Source organism: Filicampus tigris, chromosome 12, assembly GCF_054856515.1.
Source record: "Filicampus tigris isolate MCC_2025a chromosome 12, RoL_Ftig_1.0, whole genome shotgun sequence".
Lineage (NCBI taxonomy): Eukaryota > Metazoa > Chordata > Actinopteri > Syngnathiformes > Syngnathidae > Filicampus > Filicampus tigris.
The window spans coordinates 21,379,150-21,391,802 of record NC_141228.1 but is presented as its reverse complement, the minus strand read 5'-3'; the positions used below and the strand labels follow the sequence as shown (position 1 = coordinate 21,391,802).

General features: G+C 41.9%; 1 protein-coding gene across 1 annotated transcript in view; it reads left to right on the top strand.

Moving 5' to 3' along the window:
* tgfbr3 (transforming growth factor, beta receptor III) overlaps nt 1-12,653 on the top strand; it is a 256,137-nt gene that overhangs the window by 108,137 nt on the left and 135,347 nt on the right. The window lies entirely within an intron of this gene.

Genomic DNA, 12,653 nt, shown 5'->3' with positions numbered 1-12,653 from the left:
AATCCATTGGGATGAACAGCATTTGCACGCATACAATGCACGGTCAAGTACGGATGCACCGCCAGAGGTCCGATGCAGAGGAGAAAAAAAAGGGACGCCTTTCAGACGCGGAGTTGTATTGTACATGCGGGGCACACGCTACACTACAGATCTATATTTGTCCGATTTATTAACTAAAGGCTCACTCGCCTGAGCAAATAGCAGAATCGCCGGTAGCCACGGATGGTGTTGTAGTTTTTCCGGTATGCGCGCTCGTGGGAGGAAGCGGAAATGCTGCAGAGGAAACTACGGTGGCTTAGATACACCAAAAAAAAAAAAAAAAAAAAAAAGATGTGAACGTTTTTAACATCGTTTGATCCAGAAATTTGGGTTTCGGTTCAAAATCGCTTAATCGAGCAGCCCTAGACCTCGGTCATCACAGTGAATCCTCGCGACTTGCAGAGGATCGCCACCATGAACCGACGTAAATAGTGCAATAGACGGCCCCTGAAAGATGTTTGCAATCGTCTCCATTTAAAAAAGTCGCCCACTTTACATGGAAGCTTTTCTGTCATTTGAGTTCAAATCACTCCGACTGAAGATCTCTGCCCAAACGTTTGCATGCGACGCGATATATTCCCACCTGCCGTTCACATGTGCCACTACATCAAATCACAACAGCCGTTTAGCGGCCATGCGGCACGCGGAGAGCCATGTAAACGTCACGTGATTTATCAAGAGCACCGTAGTTGTGATTATTTTAACAGCTTGGTTGGAAAGTTTCAAGTAGTTTTGAACAATTTCCCCCCCATCATCGACGAACGAGCGCTGTCATTTTCAAGTGCGTAAACGATGACGTCACTACGTAGTATTCACGTCAAAGAACTAGCGATGGCGAATAAATTGTTTACATGATACTTGTTTGGATTTGCCAAAGGAATATGCTGTACCACCCCTGTGAATCTCAATGAAATTCTATTCGGATTTTGCCTTGGATTGAGGTGTTTATGTGGAACATTTTCACTCCGTTTGGTCATTCGCTTTCACTCTAATCGGAATACAAGGCCCACGTAAACCCCACAATTGATATTTTCTCTTAGATGTATTATATATATATATTTTTACATTTCTTTTTATTGTTTATTTTTCAAATTTGGTTCTGTATTTGGTTGCAGTTTAATTTCCGTATTTGGTCGTGCACGTTTTTCCTGGTCGCATAGACCGGGTCGTCACAAAAGACTATTGGGTTGTCTTTGTCCCTTTTTTGTCCCGACCTCAAATGATCTTATGTCTTCTTTAAAGATTGTCCTATAAAATCATTCATCTGTTTGAGGTATATTAAGAGCTGTTTTGTCCCGATAATAGGATCCAAAACAGGTTGGGCCAACAAATCTTAAATATTAAATGTGTTCAATATGAAGAACCACATGTCTCGATGTGTGCGGGGAAAGCCAACTACTCCAGAATTTTTGGGATTCTGTGAACTTTGACGTGAACGGAATGTAGCCAATCAACGAAGAGTCCTGACTAACGAACAAGGAAGCAATGTGTTTTTTTTTTTTTTTTGCTTTCAAGTCTGTTCCCTGGAAGTATTTTCCAAAGCAAGTCTTTTCTCGCCGACAACACCATTTTCCAACATTCCCACCTCCGGTCCTCTCCGGAAACACTCTGGTAGCGTCTTCACGTATTATCTCCTCTTCCTCATTTTTGAGAGAATGTGATGTCACGCAATTCCTGCCTCTGAGCACTTGAATTTCATGAGCGATGGTGGGACAGAATTTTAATGTGCGTGCTTTCTGTATTTTATCAGAGCAGACCACACACACCAAAACGCTTTCTCTATGTTTATGTGCGGGGTCTGTCACAAATCCCCCCCCAAAAATAAAAATCTTGTAAGATTTGAAAAATCCTTACGTTTACCAGTCCATATTTGTTTTCCCGTTTCCGTATTCAGTGGCGTCTTTGTTTCCACATTTGGCCTTGAGTTTGCCGTGGAAAGAAGAGCAGACGGGCGATGAAAGACATGGCTGATGTGAGCAAGCAGATTGGACGGGACATTTATGGACTGCGGGCCACGACTCGATGAAATGTTTGCTCCACTTTGTCCGGGCGACACTCGGCGCTGTGGGTGCCGCGCTAAAGTCTCCATTGTCTGAGTCAACTTGACCTGACCTAGCTGGTTAAGCTGCGGCATTGTGCGCAGCAAATCGCTTCAACCACGGGGGGGTGCGCTTTGTGTGGCTGCCGGCACAATAACGCATAAGCATCGCTAATGCGCAGAAAGACCAGTTTTGTCTGCGTATTTTATTTGCGGCTAGCTGAGGAAACACAATGGTCCGTGTAACATTGGCTCCTTATCCACTTGGCAACACGGTTTTGTTGACGCATTTCTCACCACTTTGTACGGCGCCCCGGACATGGAGTGGAGAGGAAGAAAATCTGAGTTATGGCCGGAATATTGTGTGGGTATACCGTGCCTCACGTTCTCGTTTGAAAGCACCAATAGGAAATTGTGGCCACGAAATCGGTATAATAAGTGCAAGAAATGCTCATTCTTGGCTACAAAATAGGAATAACGTGCGCACAAAATGATCTTTTGTGTCTGTGAAATACTCCCAAAAATACTAATTACAGGCCATAAAACCTGCATAAAGCCCTCACGAAATATTTTGTCGGCAAAATAGATAAGTAACATGCACGGATAAGTCTCGTTTGTATGCACCAAATGCTCATTTCTGACCACGAAACACTCATTTGTGGCCACGAAATCTTGAATCGCGGCTACAAAATGTGCGGCAAAAAAAATTTCTCATTTGTGGCAGCGAAATCAGAGGTGGGCATTCCGTCAGATTGGCGGACCGGTCCGTCAGTCTGACATTGATGGACGCCCGTTTTGCTGACAATTGACGAATGACGAGACATCTCCGCCTTCGTTTTCGTCTTTGTCAGTATCGTACCTGAGCTCTTGGGGTTCATTTTCAATGCATTTAGTTCTGTATTGCTGTATTTTTCTATGTATCTTGCACTCAAGAAAGCTAAAACTAGTCAAAATTAGAATGAAACGAAGCATTTAAAAAAACAAAAAGAAAACGAACAAACTTGCTCTAAAAACGAATTAAAACCAAATGAATTTAAAAAGAAAAAGTCCTAACGAAAGAAAAACGAACTATAATGAAAATACTATTATAACCCTGACTAGTGGCCACAGATTACTACTTTGGTGCCGCAAATTAGTATTTCAGAACCACAAGTTAGCATTATGCGCTTACGTTATATCTTTATTGTGGCCGCAATTTAAAAACAAACAAGCAAACAAACAATCACCTCCCATGTCATGTCTGTGGCTTCGTAATTGCGGCGTCGCCGATGCAAACGTTGAGTGCGCACGTCATCCAGCAGCACTTAGCGCCTCGGCAGGCCCGGGCTCGCGCGGCGCTAGTCTTCACACCCGTCTCGCCGAGTCCATCCTTTCAAAAAAAAAAAAAAAAAATGCAATTAAGTTCAACGCCGACTCCGCCGGCTGCCGCTCGCGTTGACAACAAAAACGGCGTGACCGGAGCGAGGTTAACTTCATCTTTTTGTCTCATCTGACGCTAGTTTCTGTTACAATAATACGAGGGTGTTTATTACAAAGTTTGATGTTGCATTTCATTCGCACGCTTCACGCCGACAACCGTCATCCGGCGTATTCGCTCTTGGGTGACTTTTCACTGTGAATAATATGAAGATTGAATGCAGCACCTTGTCCACTGTTTTGTCAAGTTAATCAGTGAGTCCCTTTAGCGATTTTGTCAAAATTAGATTAAGGGCGGTCGTGCTGCTGCTGCTACTTCTTGTCAAGTCTGGTTGCAGGCCATCAAAATGTTTGTTAATCTATGAATAGAAATGAGGCTGCTATTAATTAGTTATCGTCGGTTGTGTTACAAACTTTTGGGGCTTTTCTGTACGTGTTTCTAGTCCCCCTAAAAAAGCACACATTTGAAGGTCCAAATTCCTCACTGTCGGGCATAATTGCCAACCACTTGCCGCACCAAAGATGACGTTTCAAGATGACGTTTCAATTAGCATTTTCTTCCCCGCGGCTAACGTCAAATGACTCCACGCACAATGTTATGTTTTATCGCAGGCTTTGTTTTTTTCTCTTCGTTTACAAACTTTCAGGATTTGCCCGTACTTGTTTGTGGTTTTCCCATCACGATCGCAGCCGCAAATCCCTCCTTCCCCCCCCCCCCGCCTATTTCCTTCTGAATGTCATCAGCCTGCCGCCTTAATTACAGGCGGCGTCCTGCCCGCCAGCCAGCACCTTATCCCTGCCATGAACCGCGCGAACACTAATTGTTCCATTACATCAACAATAAGGCGTCGTCAGAAGAACAAAAGAAGACCAAGAAGAAAAAGAAGAGAGGTAGAGGCAAACTTGACACGCTAATTTTCATTAACCCCGATCTCTGGGCGCTTTCATCATCCGCCGCCCTCCTCCTCTTCCTCCCCGCTCCTCATCGTCATCTTCCTCCTCGCTGGCAAAGAACTCAAATTATGCACAAGCGCCGCGGCTACGGCTAATTATCCAAAGAGTTCCTCATTAGGCCATTTCCAATCCCACCTTAGATCAACACTTACTCAGACCTGGGGGGATTCTCCCGTTCCCAGCAGCGGTTAAACAAACAATCAGTGCAAAGGATCAGGTGTTCCACTCGGAAGAAGCCCAGGGTAAACAACTGCTCGTCTCCAGCACCCTGACGCCGATGCTAACCGGCTTCGATTTCTCTCTCGGCTCGGGTCAGGAAGTTACGGGAAAGGTCTGAAGACGGGGGAACGGGGTGGATTCCGACTGGACGCCGCGCCCACGCTAAACTGGAATCAATGGCAACCTATTCCCGCAACGCTTATTAACGTTGATATTCTATTTCAGCCACCGGCCACGTCGCAGTACAGTCGTAGCTTGGTTGGCAAATTTGCACTCGGAGAACCGACTCGCCTGATTTCCTAATAGGATCATCGTTTGCACTTTTTGGCTCTCTTATAGGAGCCATTCGGACAGCTAATTCAGAGCAATAAAAAAAAAAAGAATGACATTGGTAGATGTATCTTTATTACTGCTTTAAACATTGCTTGAGCAGCTATTGTAACTATCAAAGGTTGCGTATTAGGTGTGTAACAAAAGCCGGTTTGAACTGATTGATAAGATGCGAGTACATCGAATTCAACCGACCCGGATCGTTCAACTTTGAAATATAACGAGATTCGTATCGAATCGTCTTTTAACGGAAGGATATATCGTAGAAGGAAGCGGCCGGTTGTTGTCTCGGTTTCGTCGCCCGCCGATCACGTCAGTGTTCTTCATGGACGTCGGCCAAAAGGCAAGCTTGGCAGGGGAGCGTTAGCAATTAGCTAGCTTGTGGAGGAAAACGGCGCTCGCCAGAGACGACGCAATTGCGATGCACAGGAATCACATCACACGAGCGAGCAGCCAAAAGACAAATGACATTCCGGAGTTGATGGAAACGATCCCGTATGCTAATTTGGAGTCCTTTTGCCAAGATACTGTTTGCCAATAATATCCTCCTTGTCTGTGACATTGCGAAAGGATTTACGCCGTGGCTCTTGACGCCATTTACAGACAGTGATCCAGATTGGTTACTTAGGCGTGCCTATGGCAAAGTGTTGGGTGATAGTTGTGGTTTTCTGGAATTTGGTGGGCTTGGTTAACTGACGGCAGGCGACTGTGAAATCCGCAGACCAATGGCAGCCTTCGAACGTGGCTGCTTGGGAAGTTCTTATCTGTACCCAACTCACTTGACAATATTCCCAAGTTTGACCGTTTTTTTTTTTTTCGCGGCCAGCTGATGGCGTCATCCACAACTTTCTGCTTTGTTTGTGGAATTTGGCCGTTTTGGTCTCCAATTTGCAGCCTTCTAATGCGACTGACCAAAAAGATTTTATCCAAGCCTAATTTCAAAAAGGTTTGTTGTTTTTCTGTGGCAAATTGTTGGATTTTTAATATTCTCCTTTTCGTTGGAATTTGTTGGTTTTAGAAGTCTGTTGACCAATGCAGCCTTTCAATTTCAATTAGTACCAAAATCGTATAGGGCTCATACTGGTCTTGTTTCAAGGTATCTTGAACAGCCACCGATACTTAAAGCGGAAGTCAACCCAAACGTATTTTTTTCAAGAATTTGTTCCCAGCAGGCCCGCTAGTTGAAACACAGCGTTCTGATTCATTTTGTGTTTGCGGAATATAAATTAAGCAGCAAAATGCACTCGTTTTTAGCCATCTCCGGGGGCGGCCATTTTGTCGTCTGTCGACTGAAAATGACATCGCAACTGCTCACAACGACCAATCACGGCTCAGATTCGGAAAATAGGTCAGCTGTGATTGGTTGTTGTGAGCAGTTGTGATGTCATTTTCAGTCGACAGACGACAAAATGGCCGCCACCAGGGATGGCTAAAAACGAGTGGATTAACACTTATTCCACAAACGCAATATTTATCAGAATGCCTTGTTTCAACCAGTGGGCTTGCATAGAAAATATTCTTGAAAAACAATGTTTGCGTTGACGTTTAAGGCAAAAAAAACTTCTAACATCGATTAAGTTCTCCTTGCCATTAGTTGGCGTTACACTGTGGCCCTTTGACGCATCGATGAACCATCCGATGCGTCGAGTGAATACTCGGTTTGAAAAAAAGTGGTCTCGAACATCGCTACTTTGAATGTGGCTGACTACGAAGTTCCTACTTTAAATATTGTGCTGTCCGCCATTTTTTGATTGCAAAAAAACGTTAGCGCCTTCCGTCATTTTTGTCTCCGGGATTTCGGCGGTTTTGGTGAACCGACGGCGAGCGACTCTCCGAAGTCCGCTGACCAATGGCAGCCTTTTGATGTGCTCTGGCTCGTCAGCCGTCATCCTTCCTTCCTCCTCCTCCTCCTCCTCCCCCTCCCGGCGTCGGGGTGTCATCGCGCCGGCGTTCCGCCAAACGGCAGCAGAACGCGCGGCGGGGCTGTCACTTAAAAATGGGACGGCGTCAGATCTGTTACTTTAACCTTGAAGCAATTAGCCGCGGCTGAGCCGTAATGAATCCTGACATCGCTCCGCTGTGATGAAACCTCTAATTGCTCTGCGGGAGGAAGGAAAAATGAAGCTTTTGACATCCCTGCTGACAGACGTTTTTTTTTTTTTTTTTTTTTTTTTCTCTCCTCCATCCTCCTCCATCCATTGTTGGCGGTTGGCCCGGTTGCAACTTGAAAGCAAGCGTAGCCTCGGTGCCATCAGCTGTCCCGTCACATGACAAAGACGACGACGGCGAGCCGGCGAGGCAAACTGGCCGCCTTGGCCCAAATGATGAGGCCCGTTTAAGGCGCCGTGATGTACGCCATCACTCAGAGCAGCAGCTCGCCGGCTCGCAAAGGTCAGCGACCCTCCCCCGGACACTTTTTTTTATTTTTTATTTTTTTGTTCTTCGCCGGCCATTTTAGGACGTTTGTGTGCAGAAGCGTCAGGAAAACGGAGCTGAATTACAAAGACAAAGTTGATGCGCGTGACCTCCGTGGTGATCGTTTGATCGTCACGTCTGCGTTTGATTAGTCAGGCCTGCTACGACTTTGAGGAGCGTCATGCCTGACTGAGCTGGAGAATCATTTATTCAAGATAATGCAAATTTTTTTCTTTTTGTTTGTTGTTTTCATCAGAATGGATGAAAAGCACACCTAGATCTTTTTTGTTTTGTGCGGGATATGTACGTAAGAAATTACAAAAAGAAAAAAAAAATACTAATATATATTTTTAAAAAGCCTAATTTATCAAATAATTTCTCAGTTATTACAATAAAGAATAAAATGAAATTTAAATATGACTGTGCCTTTTAAATCACATGATGAAATAATTGGCAAAAAATAAACAGGTCACTTGTAGTAATTTTTTTTTTTTAAACGTATTTTAAAAATTAGGAAATTATATGATACAGCGTATGATACAATAAATCATACTTGATTCAATACAATAATAAATAACAAAAAATAAAGGAATAGAAAAGTTATTCTAAAATTAAATTAGGGCATTCCATTAAATTTAACTCATAAATTTAATTCATTGTTTAAAATCCATTTTTGACCCCAAAAAATACGAGTCACTCAAACTCTTACTTAGGCCATTTAAATCATCAAAAATGTTGGTCATAATAAAGTAAATACATTTCAACTTTAAGAAGTAAAGGAATTGGAAGATCTATTGTCAAAACAAATGAATTTGGAATGTTGTACTTTAATTTTCTTTTTTTTTTTAAATCTAAGAAAATTTAGTATCTCAATACTAACTGTAATGGGGAAGAACTGTTACGTAAAGAAAATATTTTTTGTTCGACACATTTTTAAAAAATAGTTACAGTGTGCCACAGCAACCTTTAAGATTAATAAAAAAAAGTACCAGTGTTTTTTTTGTTGGTTTTTTTTCAGTTGTTTTTTAAGTTATTGAGTTCAAGACAAAACGGCTCATGGATGACGTTTGCCAGCAGAGTTTCTTGCTCTTCCATCTGAACATTTTTAGTCCACTCGGCCAGTTGCGTTGTCTGAAGGCAACAATGTGGAAGATGCTGTAGAGATATTTTGGGTGGATGCTTGCAGGGGCGGATGAAGGGCGAGGGGGGGGGGGCGTCTGTAAGGGGAGAGGGGCTCTGGCGTGCTAGGGGTGGGCCTGGGGGGGCGGGGTTAAGGCGCTGTTTAGTGAGTGATGTCGGCAGATGTGATAATGAGAGGCCAAGCAGAGCAAGTGTTAGCTCATTATTGTCATGAAAAAGATATGGCGGCGTTACATCAGCGAGCGCCGAGAAAAGTGGCAATTAAAGGAGCCTCGCGAGGTTCCCGCTGCAGGCGAACACAGACGTGGAGCGAGCGGGCGCGCGAGCGAGAAAGAGAGCCTCCCTCCCAAGAAAGCCCATCTGTTGTCAATAAGCGAGAAAAGAAAGAAAGGAAAGAGGCCTTAATCCGCTTTATTCACGTCTGCTGCCCTCCGAGCTCCCGTTACACGCAATCCGTCACCGGCCTGGCGTCATCTCGCACAAATTACAGCAAATCAACTACAGGCCTCCAGTAGCGTGCGACTTTCAACCATTTACGGGAACATGTGTAACAAGATCACACTCAAAGAGTCATTGTGACTATTTTCAGGTTAGATATGATAGATAGCGAGTATGTTCTCTTTATTTCGCAAAATAATGGTTTAGAGTACTTTGTACTTTTAAATCGTATCCTGTTTGTTGAACAGTATTTCCATTTAATACACCGAATTATCATTTGTACAAATACAGTGGAAATGGAAAGTTTGCACGCGCCAATGAAATTCCAGGTTTTTGTAACCCCAAAAAAAAAAGGAACGAGAAGGTTTTGTCATGAAAAACTCATGAAATTTAAAGGTAAAAATGTTTTAAAAAATTGTACTCAATTAAAAAAAAAAAAAAAACATTGGAAAACTTCATTTATAGAAAATAAAGTTAATTTCTGGAAAAGATGAGTTTAGTTTTTAGGGAGAAAAAAAGCAGCATAAATTCTAGAGAATAATGACTTCAAAATGTCAAAATGGCATTTCTTCCTTTGAAAAGGCACATTTTTCTCGAAACCCGCCCCCCAAAAAAATCCATGATTTCTAACAAAAATGTTGTTGTCCTTTCGGCTTTTCCCCTCAGGGGTCATAAAACTTTAAAAATGTCGACAAATGGCATTTTGTCCACGGCAAAAGAATTTTGTTTTTGAGGGGGGGAAAAACTACAACATCATTTGTAGAAAAAAAATATATATGTATTGCGGTTTTGGCAGAAACTGAAATCAAAATACGGCGGACATAAAGTCTGCACCTCTCTGTTCAATAGTCAGGTCTTTGTACCATAAAATGAAAAAGAAAAAAAATCTTTCCAAAACATTTTCCACCATTGATGTGACCTATAGCCTACCCAGAATCTGAAAAGATCCCTCCAAGAGGAGAACCTAAAATAAACTGCGATTCGTGTGGTTGCACAAGTGTACACACCCTCTCAGAAGTGGCAAGTTCCAAATGAACCAATCGCATTCCAGCTCCTGTTAAATGGGCGTCAGCATACACACCTGCCACCATTTCATGTTCGTCTGACCAACTCAAAATAAACTTCAGCTGTTCTCGTCGGTCTCGAATTCTACTTGTTATAGATTACGTGACGTTCATGGTGGGAAAAGTTGTGGAATGATACGTCTCAATCTTTTCTTTTTTTTTTTTTTTTTTTTTTTTTAATTTGAACACAATCTGACATTTGAACAGGGCCGTGTAGACGTAGAAAAGCCAGACCGGCATGGGAGAACATGCAAACTCAACACAGCATTTCGAACCTACGACCGCTGCACTGTGAGGCAGCTGCGCTAACCAGTATTTTGTTTAAATGTACTTGGTCATTTTATATCATGTTTATCTTTATCTTTTTTTTTTTTTTTTCAAATATACCTCTCGTGATTCATTTCACATCTGTACTTAATAGTTAACAAGTTTTATTTTATATTTTCAACATAATAGGTTTTGTATTTATTTCGACTCGTCTTGTCAGCTTTCGACTGAGTAGACCACACGAGCCACGAGGTAGCGAGATGGTGACGTCACATCGCAGATTTCTTGTCTACTTCGCCCATTTGTATTTAGTGCAATGATGTCTTATTTTTCTCATTCTTTAAGATTTTTGGAAATTTTCTTTTCGGTTCATTTTGAAGCTTTCAGCGAGTTAATGACGTCAGAGGTGATATTTAAGATCACCTTTGTTTTACAGTTGATATTTCATCTGATGTTTTCATCTACTTTATTTGGGGAAACAATTACCTCGGACATTTTTTTTTCCCATTTGTAGTAGTCTCGTAGTTTCGTTCATATTTGACCTTTTTTTTCGCAGCTAATTTTGACGCTTCAGTTGATTAACCATCAACTCCTAATGAGTAAGCAAAACAAAAAAATCCAAATCAAATTTCCCAAATGTGTCAAAATGTGAACGCTAATGTGAACTATGTTGAAAATATGGACAGCACCGAGTGTTTCCCGTGTGAAAAGCTCAACCTGCCAGTCAGCTTCACGCTGTCACTTTAACTCTCACTCAAGTGTGACCCACTTTAAACAAGTCACTGCCACTTTTTTTTTTTTTATTTGCCGCTTTGTTTGCGCCACCATATCACCGCTAAAAAATAAAAAAAAACATACGCACACACGCCATAACTAACTCCTCATAAAAATAATTCACATCTAATATTTCATTTTTTTTTTTTTTGAAGGCGTCTACGTATAATGGATGAGCAGGTATCTATGCCGCCGCATTAATTCTGTTTGGCTCGCAGGCTGTTAATGAAGCGCGCGCGCACACGCACACCAAACCCGGGCGCCCCCTCCGCATCCACCCGCGGAGTGCAATAAATAAATCATAATGGCGCAGACGTCATGCATATGAGCAACATGCGCAAAAACGCGCTGCTGCTGCACGTTCCGCGCAGCGCTAAATGGCAAAATTCGCACGTCTTAACCTGGGAGGATTGTCTCTCGATGCGAAAGCGTCGCATGTCAGCTACATGTTGTTTTTGTCATGGTTTTAAAGAACCTAAAATAGTCAATTGCCTGTAATGTTTGAATTCATTTTTTGTGCACTGTCCAAAACGACATGCCAAGTACGGCACCAAGGGGTTTAGAACCTCCGCCATATATGATCATAATTCCAGTCTACGGGTCATTTTTTTAAAGCAACCGTGATAAAATGTTATTTCTTAAAAAGATTGTGCTCTGACCATTTTTTTAAAGTATGACGTAGAAAAATGCAAATAACGTCATAGGGACAAACCTGCATTGATGCTCGGCATATGGTCAAATATCTGATCAACAAATTCAACTAGAATATAATTATGTATATTCAGTGACGTTGGAAATTCAAAATAATTCATTTTTACTTTCAGAAAGCTGATTTAAAACCGTGGTGCGCGAGCCATGCGGTCATAAATCAGTTCCATTGTACAGTTGTAAAAACTGCCAAAGCAATAAAAGGAATGCCAAAATGATTAATTTAATCATTTGTGCACTCAAATGATAAATTAAGAGGTTGTAAATGTAAATATATATTTTTTAATCTTTTAAGTTAGCGATGGCCAACATCCGGTGTGGGGGCCATATATGGTCATAAATCTGTCAGTTCTTAAAACAAAAACATCAAAGTAGTAAAATGGTAGCTGCTCATTTATGTGCCCTTGTTTTTCTTAATTTGCGAATAATGTAATTGTGGAAAAAAAAAATGGGCAGCAAGTGGGCATCTATACGGTCATATATCCGGGCCATCAAAAATTTCAAAAGATCTGACGTGCTAAAATGATGAAGCTGATTATTTGTGCACTAAAATTGAAATGTTTTGATTTTTTTTATGAGGTTGATGAATGGCAACATGCAAATCACGTCATTATGTGTGTGTGTGGGGGGGGGTTGTATCATCCTGTGGGGTCATATATCAGAGTTCAAAAACCAACTAAAACGATCCAATCAAATTGAAAGTGTATGCTCTAAAAATGGAAAAATACATATTTTAATGAGGTCGAAATGCAAATGGCTGTACGTCATTGCAACTGTGCACAAATAAAATCATGTGGGACCACTACCATTCGAAAACCCTGATGAAACTTCAAAGTATTGTTATTTGCAAA